Source organism: Balaenoptera borealis (assembly GCF_965194805.1).
Source record: "Balaenoptera borealis genome assembly, chromosome: 18".
Classification (NCBI taxonomy): domain Eukaryota; kingdom Metazoa; phylum Chordata; class Mammalia; order Artiodactyla; family Balaenopteridae; genus Balaenoptera; species Balaenoptera borealis.
The window spans coordinates 11,544,177-11,567,595 of record NC_138877.1 but is presented as its reverse complement, the minus strand read 5'-3'; the positions used below and the strand labels follow the sequence as shown (position 1 = coordinate 11,567,595).

The following is a 23,419-nucleotide window of genomic DNA, read 5'->3' as shown; positions in this document are numbered from 1 at the left end:
GAGAGGAAGGAAGAAAAAAAAGGAAGGAAGAAAGTGGGAGGGGGGAATTTTTCCATAAGAAAGCTATTGAGAAAGATTCAATGAGGATACCACAGACTAAATGGCTTTCTGGGCAGTTATATCTAGAATCAGCTTGGATGTTCACTGGGCAAAGACAATAACTGACTCTCTACTGCAGCATCCTACTAATGCTTAAGAAATGATGTGAATGAGTTCTTCTTGTCAACTTTGGAAGTCAAAGAAAAGGATTGCAGAAGCGTCAATATTTTGTAGACATCCAGAAATAATTCCCTCTGTGGATAGGTGCTTTTCCACACCTAGACTGGCCAGCATTTGATAGGCTGCCCTGGCGTCCATTCAAAGAGGACTTATGTTTATTAAATGGGGTAGTAGCCATGGGGTTCTAACTCTTTGACCTCATATTTTCTTCCCAGCAAAATAACCACCACGTTTTCAAAAAGACAGCCTTCTATCCCATCACTTTTTCTTTACCCACTTTTAATATCTATGAAAGGAAAAACAAACTTTATATTTGAACAACTTCCACATCCCTTTAAATGATACAATATATCAAAAGAGATCATTTTAAGCAAATTCAAACTATGTATTATATAGCTAAGAATGCAGAAAAAATGTAGCTCATTCAATGGCACAGAGTAGAGCTTTAACTTGATATATCCAGTCCTATCTATGCTACCCTACGCTGTCCCTGTTAATGTTTTCTTTGGTGGTTTCCATGGGAGCTACTTAATTAACTGACTTTCTATTTTCCTTTAAAATCCTTGTATTTTATGATTATCTTAAAATAATACCTTTGAGAGAATGCTTTCCACCTAAAAAAATATATAAATATTTTTCAAATCAGACACCAAAATATGAATTTTCAAATCAGCATATTCCCATGTGGTTTTGCTCTTCAAGGTGTTTTTACAGATAATTGAAATTGTATCAGTTTTTTTCTGACTATTAAGTGATAATTTAGAAAATAGCAATTTTAGTAGCAGAACCCAAGCCTTAGGGAGAATGATTATAAGGTTGTATAATAAATATCTGGAGAAGATTTGGGATCAAACAATAAAGTGTTGATCAAGTAAAGGATACATACAATTTCCTGTACCAGAAAGCTCCAGAAACGTAATTCATAGAGAAGAAAAACATTTCTCTTCTCATTGACAGATTAGTTGATGAGAGATGTGAGGAAAAAAGTTGGCCTTTGTCTTAACTGTATCTCAATACAGTAAATGAATGAATAGTGTCAAGACACATTCATTCTTTTGGCGACTTTTTCACAGTTGATGGAGATTCCGGTGCAGTCGATAGTCACAGCAATCATGAAACTAGATAAACTTGCCACCTTGCTAAAAAGGTTTGGTTAATTTAAAGTCCAGTGTTAATCTTATTACAAATATTACTTAACAATGGGTTAATGAGATAAATGATTATGGTCGTTTATTTTGGCAAATTACTGCTCCCATGCAGATTCTTGATATTTAAATTACTTATTCATTTATCTGAATAACTAGTACATCTCTATTTGATACTGTGTTGACAAACCCTTATACCATATGATCATTTATTACTAGTCTTGGAGATACAAAATATGGTACTCTTACTTCATTAGATATAGCCTGATGCTAAAAAAGATGAGTCAGCAAAATATCAGCTAACTACACCATATCAGATCTAATGATAAGGCAATTCTTTGTCTTAGGTAACAATCTTGTTGACAGCCATCATGTAAGCTCAGATAGTGTTTAGGTATTGAAAATTTGAGGGGAATATGAATATATCTAATTCAGCTTTACTTCTATAACTACTACAATATAGCCCGTGTCTGTCAAAGCACATGAATTCCAGGAAAAGTCACCAAGCGAAGCAAAAACCTCTCAGCATGAGGGTGTTTTAATTAACGTTCTAAGCCAAAAAAAAAAAAAAAGAAAGAAAAGAAAAGTGGCCAATTGAAAAACTAAATGTCTAGGAGGTATCTAGACTAACTTTAAAATTTTTATTTAATAATCTGATGAACATTGTCTCTCTAAAATTTGAAACATCAAAACATTATATGCCCATGCATAATTTAAATACTAATTTATTTTATTTTTGAAGGCAATTCTAGGGTAGGAAATTATAATGATAGTGCAGCTTCAGCAACATAACAGTCTCTGATGAGATAAATCGTTTATGCTCTTTCTAGTAGGGTAATTTATTAATGGACAAACTCATAATGTTTATTACACCAAAAATTATTTCTACAGAGTCAAACAGAACAACAACGTTGGTGTTTGGGTTGGAATAAATTGTGATTTTCAAGCAATAAATTGTATGCTTTTTAATATAAAGTCTCTCATTTGAGAAAGAGCAACCAGGCAGTTGAGTAAATATCATCAGTTCGAAGGGGCACACACAGGTGTTTCAGAGTCATGCTGCACTAGGAGCGGCAAAAAATTCAAAATATTTTGAAGGCAGGAAGACTATTTTTAAGGCTGTATGCATAGAGTCTTGCACACACAAAAAAGTGATTGATTCATGTTTACCGAACTGGTTCAAAATGAAATGAATTAATTCAAGGAAAAAAGTGTTGCTTTTCTAGTCTTGAGTGCTTTTATAACCAAGTTGGTGAGAACAAATAAGAGTTCTTAAAATACATTCCCATTAATGGGTCAAGAAGAACCACAGAGGCCTAATTTCCTACTACTCAACAGAAGAGCTGAAATGCTATTTTTTTTTCATTACAAGCATTTAAAGCTTAATGATTTAAAGTCACATACTTAAGAGTGAAAGTCACATCTCTGGTGCATGTTCATACTTGTTTAGTGGCTTCTAAATCTGTGCTTGTAAACAAAATTATTCTTAGTCCTTTGACAACTGCTATTTGTCCTATAGGAAAATTACTCCCTAAGGAGATGCAAATTGTTTGGTAGTACTTGATGGCTTTGTAGTAATTACCATGCTATCAGATAGCTCAGAATTAAGATAGGCCTTGGCATCAAAATTCCATACGGTTGATTCTAAAATAAGATGCTTAGATAGGCAGAATACTAAATGACATGCATTGAATAGTAAAATCCTGGGCCAAGCTCATCTCAAACCTGGAGCTATCACAAGTTGTATCTGAGATCAAGCAAAGGTCATTCGAATGCCTCATCATTTAATAAATAGTTGAAAAAGTTGTAATTTCAAGGAAGTGCAGGTCAATAACATTAATTGATGTACATAACTATTACTAAAATTAATCTACAAGCATACTAATCACAATTTATTACTGTAGGAGAAGATGAGAGGATGGAGAGTAAAAATAAACATTTTTCTAATCAATGATGGAAACAATGCTAAATCAGACTTTCTTTATACTTGTCCTCATGTACAGAGATCATTGATTCCCATGTACTCTACCACCATTTTTATGGAGGGTATTCCTAATCCTGACCCTCTAGACTTGATCGTTTGCTTGATATTAATCTTTTATTCTTTAAAGAAGTATTTAAATAGAGTACATGTCAAGCCCCTGCTCTAGCTACTTGGGTTAAATTGACAAGCAAGAGGAAAAAAATTTCTATTTAAAAAAAAGCTTATTTTCAAATAATTTCAGAATTACAGGAAAGTTGGAAAGTTAGTACAAAGAATTCACTTGTATACTTTTCAACCAGATTAATAAAATGTTAATATTTATCACATATGCATCATTCTCTCTTTCTTTATATATATAAATATAATATATAAATATTTTATATAAATATTTACATAAAACTTATTTTATGTAAATATTTATTTGAATATATATAAATATACATCTATATAAGTAATGTATATTAACATATATACATATAGAGAGGTAGAATGATAATGCATTTATCATTATGTTTTACGGAGAAAATACTTGTGCTAGATGAAAGTTATTTAGGCATGAGGTATACTGCTATTGGCATTATTCAATGTTAATGAATCAATAAAAATATGTAGATATTATTATATATTTAATATATTATATAATACATATTATGTATAGTATACTGCATATATTATATATAGCATACCATATATACTACATTATATATAGCACATATAACATACAGGATATACAGTATATATTAAACAAAGAATCTTTAAACAGAAACTGACATAAAACAAGATTATGTACTGACTAGTTGATGAAAATGTTGTGATTGGAGGCTTGCAGGAACCTAACCCACTAATTCCTCTAGGAGCAATGCTAAGTATTTACCAATTCAGTGTTTATGAAAACTTCATAGTACATAACTACCGTGAATAACAAGAGGCAACTGTAATTTACAGTCATGATAACCATTTATTTTTAAATACTTCAGTGTGCATTTCCTAATATTATGGACGCTTTCTTATACACCCACAGAAAAATTATCAAAATCAAATCATTACAATTGATAGAGTGTTAGTATATAATCCACTGACCTTATTCAGATTTCTCCAGTTGTCTCACTGATGTCCATTATAGCAAAATAAAAATACATCCTTTTTTTTTGGTGGTCTATTTCATAATCACATTGCATTTTTTAATCCAGTTTTTTTTTTTTAGTTTTCTTTAATCTAGGATGGTTTCTTTATCTTTCATAACATTTACATTTTTAAAGAGTTTTAGCCACAGTTTATAGAATATCCCTTTATTTGGATTTTTTTGATGTTTCCTAATAATTAGATTCAGGATGTTTTGGTAAGAATAATACAGAAATGATATAGTAACCTTGATGCATAATATTAGGATCTATATGATATATCTGTTGTCCTAATACTTGGTTACTTGGATGATGTAATGTCTGTTAGTTTATCCACTGAAAAGTTACTATATTCTATGTGTAATTAAGTAAATGTCTTCTGAGAAAAGTCTCCTATAATCATGAAATTAATATCATAGGAAAGGGAAAGATGAAAAAAGAAAAATCATAATTTTAGGCACTGATAGTCTATGAAGAAAATAAAATAAGGTAATAGGATAGAAAGTGTATGTATTCAAGGGTGGACAACTCCTTTATCTTGCTTATAAGTAGTTTAACATAAATTTTATTTTATGTTTACATGGTTTAAAATTCAAAATGTAATTTTGAATATTAGAAGAGATGGCATCAATAGCATGGTTTTTTAATCTCTTCAAATCTCCCCTAAAAATAGAGAACTAGAATAACAAAACCCAAAATCTATAGCCAATATCTACAAAAATGTAGGTGAAAAAGTGTACTTACGAACCCCAGAAGATGAGCAGGTGGGGACCAACCACTGACAGATACATACTTGTATGATACCAGCATCTGCACAGAAGAAAACAAAAGAAATCAATAGAGCACCCAATGGACTTGAGAACACCAAGATAAGTAACAGGTCCTTACTGCAAAGTTCAGGGAGCCATTTGAGAACAGCTGAAACTGACAGGGATTTCACACACTTCAACAGTCGATAATGCAATATGTCTACAGTAAGATCATGAAACTTGTGTTCTAGTTGGGGAGATGTCTTCAACACTTGTTCTCTGATGGTGCAGAAAGAGGTCTAGGGATGAGGCCCAAGGCTAAGACCTTGTTCCTTCTAGTCTGAGTCTCAGTAGGTAGCTTGATTGGGAAAGAACATCCTGATTAAAATAAATGAATATAAGGGAGGAGAAGTGATGCCCTGCAAGAATAGATATTACTATGGAGGGAAAAGAAAAGGAGTATGGAGCTGCAGACATGTCCTCATAGGACAACAGAAGTAGCTGCCCTGGGCCCAGAACTTGAGGATGGGAACAGAGGGGGCATTGCATTTACTCTTCTTTTTGAGGCATCGTTAAGATCCAACTGTGAAGTTAATGTCTTTAATATCCCAAGTGGCCACGGTTTTATGGATTGGAGAGATTCTTGTCCTGGGGACAGAGACATGATCAGAATCCACGTGAAGGACTGGGCCTCCTTTTTTTTCCTCCCTATTTTTTCCTCTACCTTCTACTTTGGTATAACTTCATATCTACCCACCCCCCACTCTTTATCCTCCATTTTAAGACAACTTCATGAGGGACCTCTGGACATAGATTGGGGCTCAGTCCTGATTATGGGCAAAATTGAAGTGACTGATATACATAAGAAAAGATATCAAACTTCACAAATAACCTGAGAAATTGGAATTTAAATAATGAAATAACTTAAATAGGTTTTAAGCATGATCACTGATGTTATGATGCTTTTAAAATCAGTTCCTCTTTGTTTCAAAATTTAATGCAGCATATAGCTCTACGAGCAGATTTTAATGCATAAATAACTCAGATTTTAAAAATACCAAAATAATGGCATAAAAACAACAAAAATATCAATATTTCAGTACCAAAGTTAGCACAATATGCCAGAATATTGATAACTGCAATCACAACCACAAGTAAGGAGTGCATCACTGATTTTAGAATTATCTGCATTGATGTAAAGTGAACTGTAAAATTAGAGAAATGTTGAGAGAAAACAGAAGTTGTCTGAGGAAACAATCATTTACCATTTATTTGGTATGTGACCCAGGAAGAAATATTCCATGAGACTCAAGAAGGATATAGAGTATACTGTGGCATAGAAACAAAACAAGATGAAAACGATAAGATGGAAATAAAAGTCAACAATATCACATATTCAGAGTTCATAGAGAAGGAGGACTGGAAAGAGGACTTAGACTTGGATAAGTCAGAGGTTACTAGTGAGAGATGAACAAGTATTTTCAATATAGGGGTGGGTAGCTTCTACGTAACAGAATTAAAAATTGAATGGTGCAAATATAATGGCAATACCTGAGGAACAATCTTCCATCATATCTGAGAACACAAGTAAAGAGGAAAATGGAATGGTGCCATGGGAGAAAGGACTATGAGACGATGTTTTTGATGTTGAGGAGAGATGAGCCCATTCTAGACTGAAGGGGAGCAGCTTGCAGAGAACGCATTTCAGTAGTTGAGAGGGGTCTAACGCTGATGGATCAAAGTCCCTGGGGAAGCAGGAGGCAATAGGTGGAAAGCAGAAATGAAGGATTGGCCTTGGGATCAATGTTCCCACTTCCAGGTTGGGTATCGACTTTAAAAATATCCTTGAAAACATAGAAGTACTTGATTTCATGTTCCTACTTGGCAGCACAGTAGTGCTGTTCCTGGTGCCGTGATGGTCATGAAAAGTGTTTGACATGACCCTGACCTCTAAGCATTTAGAATCTAGATGGGAGAAAGCATAACAAATAATAATAATAATAATAACAGTTAATAATGCATAAGTTCCTACCACATGTCAGACATTCAGCTAATTTCTTAATATACAGTATTTCACTGAATGTGTACCCTCCCTTATAATGTTGACCAGAGATATAAAGTTCGAGAAACTCATTCAAAGTCACACACAAATTGATACAAATAAAATTCAAATCCAGTTCTGTCTCACTCCAAAGCCAGCTGTTGTGGCTAGATAGAATATGATTAAAGGTCAAATTATATCTGATAGGTTTTATTTGTGCTCTAGGGTTCATAGAATAAAGATTATTATGGACAGGTTTTCAGCAAAAACTTGTAAAGCCATCGATTGTTGTTTTCTAATTTGACAGCCTTTGGCAACTAGTGTGGACAGATTTGGAGTAGTGCCTTGCCTGGACATGTAGCTGTGACCATGAATATACGACAGAAGTTTGCCTGAAGCAGTATGCGAAATGTGTTTATTAGTCAGAGTTCTGTAGGTGAGAAACTCCAATTTTGGACAGCTCTCTTACTGAATGTATTGCTGGCTCTGCGTCTCCAAAGGGGCTCACATGTGGGCACGCACTGAGGTCTTAGATCCTAGGCCACACCAGTGCTGGAGACAGTGCGAGGAGAAGGGCAGTCAAGATCAGGGTACCCAGCAGAGTACTTACAAAATGTAGGTCTTCTCAAGACAACAAAACTGGGAAGATGAATTGTGCAGCCATAGCCCAGTGATATCTGACAGCAGACCCAAAGACCTCCACTTGCTGGGTTTCCCCACAGTGGCCATTAAATTTTCTCCACTGGTGCCAAATACCTTGCTTCTCTGTTTTTCCTTTATATGGCAGGTGCTTCTTCCACCACTTATAATAGCAGAGGTCTATCTAATTTCATTGCCTAAGGGTTAAATTTGTTTATCCCAATGTGATATGGGAAGGTTCTCCACCCATATTTGTCTTTACATCTATTTTATTTAATTTCATAAAACAAAGCCTGACACCTCAACTTCCTTATCATTTCCAATTTCTTTGTTTAGCAACTTGGAACATGATCTATTAGAGCTTAGGCAGAGGAGTTGAAGTAACATGCCCTCCACTCTTATCTAGAGGTAATTTCCCCACTCACTCAGGATGCTCCTTGAGAGTTGGGATTAGTAACCACCCTCTATTTGACTAAAATTCTTAATCCTGGGAGTGACATCAACAGATAGTAAAATAGGAAATCCCAGCCATCTTTCTCCCACAGAAACACTGATTTAACGAGGGTATATGGACAAAGTGCCTTTATGAAAAGCCCAGAATCCAGTTAAGAAGTCACAGTACTTCAGATGTGCACAATACAGAAACCAGCTGCATCAAAATGGGTAAGAAGAAAACTTTCACTTTGTCTGCATCAGTTCTTCCACAATCCAGCTCAGCTCAGTATTGAGGGAGTTTGCCTGGGCACGTAAATTCTCCCTCAGGGACAAGAGAGAGGGGAGCATGCCTCAAATGTCCCTGGTCTTTCACTGTGCTGCCCAAGGGGTCAGTTTTTGTTTCATCGCACCTGGAGTGCTAACAGAACTCTCACAGTTTGGTGGGGGTAGCTAACAACAAATGAAAAGAGGCGGGTTATCTGCTGCACTCAGGACAGTTCAGAGAGATTGTGAGAAAGTGCAGAACTCAAGGCTTCTCCACCGGGAAGAAAGGAAGGAATGGCACATGGCTCCAATGTCCCAGCCCATAGTACAGCAGTCAGACACCAGAGAGAGCAAGAGGTTATGGGATCCTGAAAAATGAGAAACTGGTAAATCCCCTTTAATTAGGAATCTACATGCAAAAGTCCAGAGAAGATACAGTCATAGAAAAGGATTGAGATGCTCTGGGAATCCCTAGCCAGGCTGATTGGTGAGGTCTTTCCCAGTTAAAATCAGTTTGTAGAGATTAGGAGAAGTGGCCGTTTCTTAAAATACACAGACAGTAATTCAAAGCTACAAGGAACATGGGAACATGGAACAAAATAAATCTCCAGTAACCAACTCTAAAGAAATGAAGATTTATGAATTGCCTGACAAAGAATTAAAAATAATTGTCTTAAATAAGTTACAAAAGACACAGAAAGACAGCTAAATAAAATAAGGAAGATGGCACATGAACAAAATGAGGCTCTCAGAAAAGAGATAGAAACTATAAAAAAGAACCAAACAGAAATTTTGGAGTTGAAGAACACAATAACTGAATTGAAAAATTCACTAGAAGGATTCAACAACAGACATAAAAAAGCAGAGGAAAGTTATCAAACTAAAGGCTGGTCATTTGACATTATACTGTCAGAGGTACAAAAAAAAAAGAGAATGAAAAAGAGTGAAGAAAGCCTAAGGGACTTATGGGACACCATCAAATAAATTAATATATGCGTTATGGAAGTCACAGAAAGAGAAGAGACAGATAAAGAGGTTAGAAAACTTACTTAAAAAAATAATGGCTGAAAACTTCACAAATTTGGGAAGGGACACAGACATTCAGATTTATGAAAACAAAGAACCCCAAATAAGGTCTATGGAGACACATTATAATCAAATTGTCAAAAGTCAAAGACAAAGGATGGATTTTGAAAGCAGGAATATAAAAGTGACTCATCACATACAAGGAGTCTCTGTAATACTATCAGCTGATTTCTCAGTAGAAACCTTGCAGGCCAGTAGGGTATACAATAATATATAAAAAGTGCTGAAAGAAAAAACTATCAACCAGGAATCGTAATAAACTTTCCTTCAAAAACGATGGAGAGGTAAAGACTTTCCGTGACAAAAAAAGAAAAAAAAAAAAAATTGAGGGAGTTTATCATCTCTAGACCTGCTTTATAAGAAATGCTAAAGGAAGTTCTTCAGCTGAAATAAAAGGAAGCTAAAACAGCAACATGAAAGCATATGAAAGTATAAAAGTCACTGGAAAAGGTAAATATGTAGACAAATACAGTCATCCCTCGGTATCCAGAGGGGATTGGTTCCAGGACCCCCTGCAGATACCAAAATTTGCAGATGCTCAAGTCCCTTATAAAAACACTGTACTATTTTTGTGTGACCTATGCATATCCTCCTGTCTAAATTATCTCTAGATTATTTATAATACTTAATACAATGTAAGTGCTATGTAAATAGTTGCTGGCATGTGGCAAATTCAAGTTTTGTTTTTTGGAATTTTCTGGAATTTTTTTTTTCGGCTATTCATTTAGTTGAATCCATGAATGAGGAACCCATAGATACAGAGGGCTGACTATACAGAATACTGTAACACTGTAATGGTGGTGTGTAAATCACTTTTAATTCTGGTATAAAAGTTAAGAGACAAAAATATTAAGAATAACTGTAACTATAAACATTTGTTAATGGATACACAATATAAAAATAAGTGAATTGTGACATCAATAACAAAGTGTTGAAGGGGTAAAAGTGTAGCATTTTGGTATGTGATTTGAATTAATGTGTTAGCTTAAAATAGATATTTTAACTATAAGAAGCTTTATGTAACTTTTATGCTACCTCACGGTAACATAATAAGTTTATGTTATCTCATGGTAACAAAGTAAATACCTATGGACGATACACAGAAGAAAAAAGAAAGAAGCAAAGCATATTACTACAAAAAAAATCACACAAAAAAAGACAGCAAAAGAGGAAAAGAGGGACAAACTACAATACAAGCAGAAAACAACAAAATGGCAATAGTAAGTCCTTAACTATCAATAATTACACTAAACATAGATTAAACTTCCCAATCAAAAGATGTAGTGGCTAAATCAATTTTCAAAAAACAGATCCAACTATATGCTGTCTATAAAAAAAAAACTCACTTTAGGTTTAAGGACACACATTCGCTGAAAATAAAGGGATGGAAAAAGATATTCCATGCAAATGGTAACAATTACAGATATACATGCACCCAACATCAGAGTACCCAAATATATAAAGCAAGCACTGACAGATCTCAATGGGAAAAGACAGCAATTTAATAATAATTGGAGGCTTCAATGTCTCACTTTCATATGTGGATATAATATTTAGACAGAAAATCAAAAAGAAACAGTGGAGTTGAACAACACTATAGACCAAATGGGACTAACAGACAGTCTATATATGTAGAACATTCTACCCAACAGTAGCAGAATACACATTCATATCAAGTGCACATTGAACATTCTCTAGGCTGGACCACAAAATAAATCTCATCAAATTTAAGAAGATTGAAATCATACCAAGAATTATTTTCTGGGCACCATGGAGGGCAACTAGAAATGACTAAGAAATGAAAAACTGGAAAATTCACAAATATGTAGAGATTAAACAACATACTTGTGAACAACCAATAGACCAAAGAAATGAGAAGGGAAATTTAAAAATATCTCAATACAAATGAAGCTGACAACAGAATTTACCAAAACTCATGGGATGCAGCAAAGACACTGCTAAGAGGGAAAAAGTGAAAATGCCTATATTAAAAAAGAAAACAGTTTTCAAGTAAACAACCTCACTGTACACCACAAAGAACTAGAAAAAGAAGAAAAAACTAAGGCCAAAGTTAGTAGAAGGAATAAAATTATGAAGATTAAAGGAGAAATAAATAAAATAGAGAAGAGACAAATAAAAGTAAGAGTTGTTTTTTGAAAAGATAAACAAAATTTACAAACTCTTAGCTAGACTAAGAAAAAGAGAGGACTCAGATAAATACATTCAGAAATGAAAAAGGAGACCTTACAAATGATGCCACAGAACTATAAATAATCATAAGAGACTACTGCAAACAATTATATGACAAAAAATTGGATAATCTAAGAGAAATGGATAAATTCCTAGAAACATACAACCTATCAAGACTGAATCATGAAGAAATAGAAAATCTGAACAGACTAATAATGAATAAGGAGATTGAATCAGTAATCAAAAACCTCCCAACAAAGAAAAGTCCAGAAACAAATGAATTCACTGATGAATTATCTCAAATGTTTAAAGAATTACCACTAATCCTTCTTAAATGCTTCCAAAAATTGAAGAAGAGGAATACTTTCAAATTAAGTCCTTAAATTTATATGGCCATCATTATCCTGATACCAAAGCCAAAGACACTACAATAAAAAACAAAACAAAACAAACAAAAAACAACAGACTAATATTCCTGATAAACATAGATGCAAAAATTATCAACAAAATACTAGCAAACCAAATTCAATAGCACATTAAAAGGATCCCATAGCATGATCAATTGGACTTTATCACTCATATGTAAGGATAGTTCAACATACACAAATCAATTAACGTGATGCACCACATTAGCAGAATGAAGTATAAAAATCACATGATCATTTCAATAGATGTAGAAAAAGCATTTGACAAAATTCAACACCCTGCCATGGTAAAAACTCTCAACAAACTAGGTATATAAGGAATGTACCTCAACATAATAAAAGCCATACATGAAAAGCCCACAACTTATATCATACTTGATGGTAAAAACTGAAAGTTATTCCTCTAAGATCAGGAACAAGGCAAGAATGCCCACTTTCACCACTTCTATTCAACATAGTACTAGAAATCCTAGGCACACCAATTAGTGAAGAAAAAGAAATAAAAAGCATCAAAATTGGAAAGAAAGAATTAAAATAATTTGTGTTTGCAGATAACATGATCATATATGCAGAAAACCCCAAAGACTCAACCAAAAACAACTGTTTACTAATAATTCACTGAAGTTGTAGGATAAAAATCAATATACAAAAATCAGCTGGGCTTCTATACTCTAATAATAAACTATTTGAAAAGGAAATTTTTTAAAATCCCATTTATGATAGCTTCAAAAATAACAAAATTCTTAGGAATAAATTTAATCAAGGATATAAAATACTTCTACATTAAAAACTAAATAATATTAATGAAAGAAAATAAAGAAGATACAACTTAATGGAAAGGTGTCAGTGTTCATGGATTGGAAGAATATTGTTAAAATGTCCATACTACCCAGAGCATTCTACAAATTCAGTGCAATACTATCAAAATCTCAATAACATTTTTTACAGAAATAGAGAAAACAATCTTAAAATGTATATGAAATTACAAAAGGCTCTGAATAGCCAAAGCAATCTTGAGCAAGAAGGATAAAGCTTGAGGCAGCACACTTCCTAATTTCAAAATATACTACAAAAATAAAGTAATTAAAACACTATGGTACTGGCATAAAAACAGAAATATAGACCAATGGAAAAGAACAGAGAACCCAGAAATAAACCCACACGTATATGGTCAACTGATCTTCCACAAGGGTGCCATGAATACACAATGGGAAAAGGATAATCTCCTCAACAAATCATGTTGGGGAAACATATCCATCTGCAAAAGAATGAAATTGCACCCTTATTTTACACTATACACAAAAAAGTCAATTCAAAATTGATTAAAGATTTAAACACAATTCCTGAATATGTAAAACTCTTAGAGATAAACTTGGGGGAAAACCAGGACATTGGTTCAGGCAATAATTTCTTGGATATGACACCCAAAGCACTAGGAACAAAGGCAAAAATAGACAAGTGAAACTACATCAAAGTAAAAAGGTTCTGTATGGCAAAGGAAATAATAAAGTGAAAAATGCAACCTATGGAGTGGGAGAAAATATTTGCAAACCACTGATAAGAAGTTTATATCCAAAATAAATAAGGAACTCCTACAACTCATTAGCAAAACAAACAAACAAAAAACAAATAACCTGATTTAAAAATGGGCAAAGGTATTGAATAGATATTTCTCCAAAGAAGACATACAAATGGCCAGCAAGTATATGGAAAGACAGTCGATATCACTAATCATCTGAGAAATGCAAGCCAAAATCACAATGAGGTATAACCCTGTAGCTGTTAGAATGGCTATTATCAAAACAAATAAAAAATAAGGGCTGGTGAGGATGTGGAGAAACTGGAACTCTGGTACTCTGTTCATGGGAATGTAAAAGGGTGCAGCTGCTATGGGAAACATTATGGAGGTTCCTCAAAAAATTTAAAAAAGAACTACCTTTTCATCCAATCTCATTTCTGGGTATATACCCAAAGGAACTGAAATCATGATTTCGAAGGGATATTTGCCGTCCCATGTTTAGTGCAGCATTATTAACAATAACCAAAGTAGGGAAACTACCTAAATGTCTAACAACAGATGATTGGGTAAATAAAATGTGATGTATACAAACACGAATTATTAGTCAGCCTTAAAAAAGAAGAAAATCCTGACCTTTATGACAACATGTATGGACCTGGATGGCATTATGATAAGTGAAATTAGCTAGTCACAGAAGGACAACTACTGCATGATTCCACTTATATGAGGTATCTAAAATGGTCACGCTCATAGAAACAGACAGTAGAATGGTGGTTGTCAAGGGCCAGGGAGAAGGGAGAAATGGGATGTTGCTTTTTAATGGGTAAAGTTTCAATTATACAAACTGAATGAGTTCTAGAGATCTGCCCTACAACATTGTGCCTATAGCTAACAATACTATAGTGTGCACTTAAAAATTTATTGAGAGTACAGATCTTATGTTAAGTGACTAAAAAAAAAAAAAAAAAATGCTAGTACTGATATCTGAGGACCTGAGTCTCAGTCTTAAGTTTTTTGTGTTCCCTTCTCCCAAGAAGCCTTGAGGTGAGAATGCAGAGAGAACCCTGGCAGAGTTCCCTAGGTGAAATGCAAATGGTGTCCTCCTCCCCACTCCAGGGCACTCTTGATTTAGCTCCTTGTAGCATCACCCAACCTGCCCACCCAGACATGGAGGGTGCCCACTAAAGATGACGCTTCTTGGAGTGGCAGATGCATCAGGCTGTGCACCAGCAGTTCGGTTTCCCCAGGTCCACTTTAGATAACTGCCCAGGATCAGCAGTTCTCGCAGCCATTCCCCCAACCTTGGAGAAAAGAAATCTAGACAGAGTTGCAGCTCTGTAACTCCCCAACTGACTTGCCTCAGATCTCCCACCTGTAAACAGAAATAATAATCATATTTTTCTATTAGACTGTGTATGTAAAAATACTAGAGCCTCTATCCTTGGAGTAAGGCATGTCTCCACAGGTTTAACCATTAATAGATTGGCAGGGCACACAGACCCCAGACTCAACTTAATAAATGGAGTCATTGACCACATCGCTTTTCTCAGCAGAAGCTGAAGATAATATATACCATCTGTGTGAGGAAAATCAAATCAGTGCCCAGGGCAGGGGATGTGTAAAGTGTGCTTGATAGTGCCTCAGTAGGAAGAACATTAGTCATTGTGACAAACCTTCTACTCCCTAAGAGGTGATAATGCAGCTGTTATTACTTTTTATAATTTAGCCAAGAACTGCTAACACAGAAATTTTTATTCAAGGATTTAACAAATTCAAAATAATGGAGCATACTAATAGACCAAATTGTACATGCAGTCGATACAATCTTACCCAGAGAACTTGCATTATGTTTTTTGACGTTAGGTGATATATTGGGGTAATGAAATTTTTAGTCCTTGGTTTTCAATTTTAAGAATATTGTTATTTTGCATTCGTGGGATTCTGTACTCACTTAACAGGATCTGTGAGAATTATAAAAGGACTTTATGAATGCTGAGCCCTTGCTGGTATGATTTAAATTCAAATAAAAATACAGGGGGTCATTTTTATGAAACAAACTGACCATAACCAAGAGTTTCATTTTCCATTTCCCTTTAATATTTACTGCCCTAACCTTGCACAAACCCAGAAATGAGATGAGATATACCTGTAAACCTTAACCTCCATTAAAACTGGCAATGAGGCTGTGAAAAACTTCTTTCAGGTGTGTAGGGGGCAGGGGAAGGTTATTTATAGGTTTGTTTAAAATTTATACAAAAGAAGAAAAGTGGAAAACATACACAAAACCAGCGTAGCAATGTATTAGTCTAGAGTCAAGAACTTTTAATTTAGCACCATCACTAATGTTTAATGAATATACAGACACATACACCATTTAAATGCTATTTTGGTTTCAAATTGAAAGCAAAATGTTACATATTTTAAAATGGAAATAAGTCTCCCTCAAGAAGCTTCAGATCTCATCAGCAGAAAACACTGTTATCTCCATTTATAAAATGGCTTTAACTTTTTCAAAGCATTTTTCAACCTATGCAATCTTATTTATTTCTACAACTCCCTGGCAGATAGGTAAAACAATATTATTAGCCACTTTTGCCCTTCATGGGACCCCAAGACACAGCAAACTAGTGTTTATTGAAGTACCAGTATTTCTATTAGCTGTAAATTGAATCTCTTTTAATTTGCAAAACTAGCCTGTAAAGTAGATATTATTTTTATTTTCAGCCAGGTAATCTGCGGCCTAGAAATCTTAAATTATTTACCCAATGTCACACAGCCAGTAGGTGCTGCAACCAAGATTTAAAACCCAGGTCAGTCTAATTCCAAAATCTACTATATCAGGCTGTTCGCTCTGAATGTTAAAAAACATGTTACGAAAAAAGGGTCAAACTACTTAGTTGAATAGCCTTAAAAGGATTCAAGTTTCCTGAATCCTAGTGCTGTGCAGAGGTAGAGAAAATAAAGATCCAATATGTAAAATGTTTAAGCAAAGATTATATGTCTCATATTTAAACTACAATAACTGTCAAGTACCAAAGAAATTCAGTTGTAGTTATGAAAGTTTATGGAGTTTTGAGGTGTTTTATGTTTGAGTCTTAAAGAATGAGTGAGTGAGACTGATCAAAAGTTACAGAAGGACTATTGTAACTTCAATTCCACTTATTTCTAAACAGTGTTTCTCAAACTTTGGTGCACATCCGAATCATCTGGGGAGCTTGGTAAAAAATATAGATGCTACAAATCAACTTGTAGAAATTTAGTCTAAAGTAGCATTTGCTGAATAATCCGAGGAACCGAAATATGATCTGGGAAAAGAGGTTTCCATGGACAAATAAATGTGGGAAATGTTGCTTTGTGTAAATCCTACAGGTTTATTTTATATACTAGTGAGCTTCAAGCTTGTGCAGTCACTGGAGGGACTCTTTATACGACATAGGGTCCTAGAGGTAGGATAGCCCCAGCAGGGAGGATCTCAGAGGTTTTAACGTCTCTGAGATGTGGAGAAAAGAAAGACCTGTAAGCAGCAAGCTGAAACAAGATTAGAGGCTGACAGAAATTGATTTGTGTATCAGAATGAAAGCCAGAGGCAAAAATAATGCTTTGGTCAAGGGATGGAGAGAAGAGAGGAGGTAGGGATGGGGTTCAGGAAGCTGAACAGTTCAGGCTCCTAATCCAGGAAATGGATTTTGCATGCTTTAATATGTGCTCAGGCTTCTTCCCGGTGAGTGGAGTAGGCAGTCAAGCAGGGTCACCCGTAGTCGACCATCCAGATACTACACATGCTTCAAGCTCTGGCCCAGGGTTTTGATGAGGGAAGCTTTCCCTGAATATCCTGACTACCCTTTCCCAGGCACTTCCTGTTTCTAAACAGTCTTTACTTTTTCCAATTTTCTCCTTCTCGTTTGATCGTACGTTGTCTGTGATTGGTCAATAATTCTTTTTATGTGTCCTTTTCTAGCTAATTATACTGTAAGTTTTTTGAGGGTGGAAATCGTATCTTATACTTCTCAGTGACCCCATAATGCCTAGGATGATGACAGTAGCTGTTCCGTTATCAAGTTAGTGTAATAAACCTCCTTGAAACCAGTGGCTTAAAGCACCAACTATTTGTTACTTCCCAAGGTTCTGTGGGTTGACTGGGTGGTTTTCCACGTGGACTCTGAGAGGACCAAAATGTCCCCACTCACAAGGCTGGCAGTTGGTGGTGGCAGGGCTGGCTTCACCAGACACGTGTGTGATCTCCACAGTCACAGAAGGGATCCATACTTGGGGTTTAATGCTCTGTGGCTGCCATCTTGAAATTCTTAAAGATTTTTTCTTTCCATTTGTATCTGGTATGTAAAGAAGGAAGGGACAATGGAGTACACGTGCCCCAGGGATCGGAGCCTTGGTTCATGTGCAGTCTCATCTCTCACCATCTCCCTGAAGCCCCAGGATGGTTTCTTGACTGCCTGCCTGCTCCTGCCCCTGGGCTCCTCGGGCCCCACACTGTCTCCTCCTTCCCACACCTGCCCCCCTGACTCCTCTTGCCCTCTTCCCTGTCACATCTGTGAGTAGAAGGCCAGGGTTCTGCTATTGCCCTCTGCTCCTGGCAGGAGCCTGGGAGCAGATTTGGGGGAGACCAAGGTGTTGTCATCTTGGGTCATGCAGCATCTTGGGGCACCCCAAGGAGGTTTCAGTCCCACCTGGGATGGCAGAACCGTGGAGAGTTTTGTAGACAACTCTTGACCACTGTTAGTCTAGGTTTTGAGCGTGTCCTATCATGGAGATGGCAATCCCTTGGGGTTACCTATCCACTGTGCATTAGGCCTAATGGGGTTCAGGACATGCTACCTCAAAATATGGCACCTTGGCATATTAAATATCTTAAACTGAAGGAACTTTTTTAAATGGTGGAAGCAGGAAGGTCACTCTGACCTACTCCCTGGACCAGGAGGAAGTAAGATATTCTTATCACCAGAGATGGGGAATTGGGGGCCAAAAAACCTCTATAAACAAACCTTGTTACACAACCTTTATTTTCCTAGTTACTTCTTCACCATTTACTACCCTAGCTCAGACCCCTTTGTTTTGTCAATTTTTCACAAATGTATTGTTTCTTTGTCTAAAAGGTATAAAAGCTTCCTGCTCTGGTCACTTCTTCAAGTCTTCATTCCCTTGTGAAGGCTCCCACGTACATATAGAAATTTAATACTATTTGTATGCTTTTCTCCTGTTAATCTGTCTTTATTAGCTTAATTTCCAGACCCAGCCAGGGACCCTAAAAGGGTTGAGGAAAGCTTTTTCCTCCTCTACAGGGTGCTGGAGCTGAGGGAAGGGAGATTGACTTTGACCCTGACTGGGGACCACATTTTCATCTTGCACTGGACCCTGTCAGTCATGTGGCTGGCCCTGGGTGCTGGTCTCCTTTCCTAGGACTGGGGGAATCTTTGTTCTCCTCCATGTAAGTCTTCTTACATTATGGCAACTGGATTTCAGGAGTTCCAACAAACCAAAGCAGAAGCTGGAGATCTCTTAAGGATCACTCTTGGAAGTTATGCAGAACCACTTTTACATATTTTATTTATCAAACAGTCACAGGACCAGCCCAGAATCAAGGGGAGAGGAAATATACTCTACCCTGCGAGGAGTATTGGCAAGGGCACAGGCAGAAGAGCTTGTGGGACGAGAGAGACTGTCAGACACTGTCTACCATTCAGCTGAAAGCATCAAAATGTATAATGGTGAAGAACAGGCCTTGGACTCAGTCAGACAGGGGCTCAAATCTCTGTTCCACCACTGCCTGATGGCTAAACTTATTTAGTTCCTCTGAGCTTCAGTTTCCTCATCTGTAACATGAAGCTTGTTGTGAGGGTTAAATATGATACACACAGTGCTTGGCACCTACTCAACATTCAACATACGGCAGCTACTGTCACAATGGAGTCACAGAAGTTCCTCCTACAGGGAGGATAATAGCTTCTACTGCAAAAAACTAACAATTACAGACTTATCATTCATCCCTTTGGCTAATAACATGTTTGATGGTGCTTGGAAGTCAAGTTGACTATGACTAGATATTTACTGAAGGGTGTGTTCATTCGTGGATACCTGAGAAATGTTCGTATTATTGGAAAACACATAATTCTGATGGAAGCAACGTTTTAACATAAAACAATTTTTTTTCAGAACTTGACCAACAGTCAATTCTAATAGGAGGGAGAACATGAAGATACTAAGCATCCTTCTCAGAAGTCCGGGTCCCACTGAAGGGGAAAAAGGAGAACCTGGGCACTGAAGACACATCTCTCTTCCTGAACATGAGTGGTGATGAAGCAGTAGGCATTTGGGTGACTGATCTTTAATTTGAAATAGTGCAGCAGAAACCCCCTCAGCAAATGTCAGAGAAATCTGATGTTTTATTACCTTCTATTTATTTTCTGACATGATACGGAATGCAAACAATTGTTGCTAAACCTGAGAATCTCTGACCTTTAGTTTCTGCCCAAGCACTTCTCACTTAAAGTAGTAACAAGAATATATACCTCCTCAGTGAACAACAAGAGCGCTTTCTCCTCTAAACCTAACATTGTATTCCTGCTTTCATCTGGGTAAAAATAATCATTGTGATGATAATAAAATTAATACAACCTCACAGGAAATCTGTCATTGTTATAACTGGAAATGAACCAGTGAAGAAAAGGTGAAGAGAGACCATTCTGGCTAAATTGACTGAAACAGTCCGCAACAATGGAGAATAATAAAATACAATTAAGACTGAAAGTGACCTGAGGCTTTAAGTATCAGAGTACTTAATGGGACATGAAGACCACATAAAGGTCAGCAGCTCAGAAGTGACCTCTGGGCCATAGTATATAGGTTAAAAAAGAGTCCAAACCTCTTTAAATGTGTATAACTTAACATTTGTGAAATGTAAATTTTTGCTCAATTTGCATCAAAATAAAATAGTATTTTTCATTTATTACACTGACAAAAATTTCTACAGGGTAAAGATCAGTACTGGTAAGGGTGTGGTGAGAGAAGGAGTTCACATTTCTGAAAGGTAATTAGCCCAGAATCTATCAAGTAGCTCAGGAAAGTTCCAGACTTTGTAGCTAACAATTATACTGAAAAAACATATTGAAAAAAAATTTAAAGCTTCAAAAAATAGATATGTGCAAAAAAAGCTCATTACAGCAAGATGTACATGTATATACGTATGTGTATATACACACACACACACAACAATAGGAGAATGGTTTAATTATAGTATATCCCAGGAAAGAAATACGCTGCCACTTAAAACTAGGTTTTAGAAGACACTTAATGACAGAGGAAAAAAATCTCATAAAATGATATTTGGTTTAAAAAAAAAAAGGCAGACATAAAATTACAGAGCATTACTCTTTCCATTAAGTGCCTTGAAATAAAACAAGTGGAAGATGGAGAGACATGGAGATTAGCTGGCAGAGAGCGTGTAGATCCCTCCAGACAAACCTCCACCCTAAGAACCTCCAGGTAATGGGACTCAGCTCCAAAGAGGTGAGGTAGAGACAGTGGGGGCCAGAGCCCACCTCGGGAGCAGAACTGGCGTGAAGGGGCTCTTCAGTTGCCCATTGCCTGGGATTGAGAGCTAATCACATGGTAAAGAGGCAGGGCCTTGGACAGCAGAGCAGCTAGAAGGCATGCTGTAAATAAAGGGCCTCTAGCTAGGGTTGCTGCCAAGTGTGTCCTCCCTGAGGGGGACCATGAAGTACCATCTTTAAAGAAAGCCAGCTGAGAATGTTGTAATTTAATAGCTGTTTCCACTGGAAGTTCTGCTTGGTAATGCCCACTGACAGACATTATGCTGAATGTAAATTTGCTCATCCAATTGTTGTTTTTCATTTCTTAAAAATGGTTTAGTGGTATCTGAAGAAAAAGTCAACAGATTTCATAGGAGATTCCAGACCTCCTGATAGTGTGGTTTATTCTGAAATATTAACACTCCCCTTAGAACATCCAGTGAATGTTGAATATTGATCATGAGAGGCCAAACATGATTATAATCAACATGTTAATCTGATATTTTCCAATGCTTATTAGGAAACCTTGGATTTAAATGATAGGGTCCTGTCTGCTATCAATTCCACAGGTATGTTGCAGAAATACAGTGAAATGCAAATTCATGAACCCAGCATTTTTACCACAAAGACTTCAAAACTCTAATGAACACGTCACTTAGATTTTACATTGAAAAGATGAAGCCACTGAAACTCAAATAAACATCTTTACTTCTGAGGGGCATGGGCTGGAAGATGACTTATAAAATAACATATGCAAATTGCATGCATTCCCTGAAAAAAACAAAAAACAAAAACTAGAGCATTGCTCAGTTAAATATTCATAAAATGATGTCTTAAAATGTTCACCTTTATATGCTGGCTTACATCCTGCAGATAGTGTTATAGTATATTTTAATCTCTAGTTTGGAAGTAAGTTAGGTGTAAATCTTAAATGGGTAATGCTATAGTCAAATAATATCATTGTGGTCTGCCATATAGCTAAGAGGTTATCCTCAGTTTTGCCCCAAACCTCTGTTCATGGGTGAACAATGCATTCATTCAGCAGTCAACAACTATTAATATTTATTGAGTGACTACTATGTCCTGCGCATTGGGGAGTTGATGGTGAACAGGATGCACATGGTCCCTGGCCTCCTCTGGGTTACTCTCTAGTGGGGATGACAGACAAACACAAGCAAATGAATAAATAGAATAGTTACCAAAGATGATGAGAATGACAAAGAAACAGCTATTTTAGACTCAGTATTCTGATATGGTATTAAGTATTGAACTGGGAATTTAGATGTATTTTTAAAAAATAATCTTTGAAAAGTTTCACTGTGAGTGTGGAAGATTCAGATCCCAGAGGGTATAGTCCCATATGTAGCTGAAGTTTTTGAATAATGGTTAGATTTGTTTAACAGCTAGTGGTCTAGGTTGAGACAAGTTAGATGTCTGGAAGATCTATGTTGAACTGCCGTGCAGGTCACAGTATCTTGGGAATGACATAGGTTCTAGTGATACCCTATGAGACTCTAACCCTTGGGTCTAACTGAGGCTAAAACCAGAATGAGGACTGGATCAGACTCTTGGGGACCAGACTGGATTTCTTTTCCAGTGCTTGCTGTTCAGTTTGTGCTACACATTATCAGATGGGGTTAGTTAAGCTCCGAAGGTTCTGTCTTCTCTACCTTCTTAGACCAGACCATGCCCAGCTGAGTCTGCAGATATGCCAGCTCTTTAGCTCTCTTTTCCCTTTTTCTCTTTTCTGTTATTTATGTTCTTGCTGCCCTTTTCTCTCCCTTATACCTTCCACCTCATCAAAATAACAGAAGTTGGCCATCTGAGATGGTCTTTCTGAAAGAGGGATTCTTGGCCTGAAATCCTAGAATGGTGGCTCTGAAGAGAGGGGAGAAGGGGTGAAAAAGTGGAGAGTGGAACATACAGACTGGTTAAGGTCATCTGGGTAGAGGTGAGCATCAAATCTCAATGAGGAAGATTGTGTATATTTATTTGTTCCTTTCTTCATTTCTCAGCATTTCAGTTAATGTAAACAAAGTGTCTACTATTTCTGCTAAA

General features: G+C 36.2%; 1 long non-coding RNA gene across 1 annotated transcript in view; it reads right to left on the bottom strand.

The window, feature by feature from the left end:
• The window catches only part of LOC309615720, a 211,427-nt gene extending 192,691 nt beyond the window's left edge, over positions 1–18,736 (bottom strand). The window contains exon 1 of the long non-coding RNA XR_014237016.1: positions 5,214–18,736. This is a non-coding gene — a long non-coding RNA (uncharacterized lncRNA). The remainder of the gene's footprint in view (positions 1–5,213) is intronic.
• Positions 18,737–23,419: the final 4,683 nt, after the last annotated feature.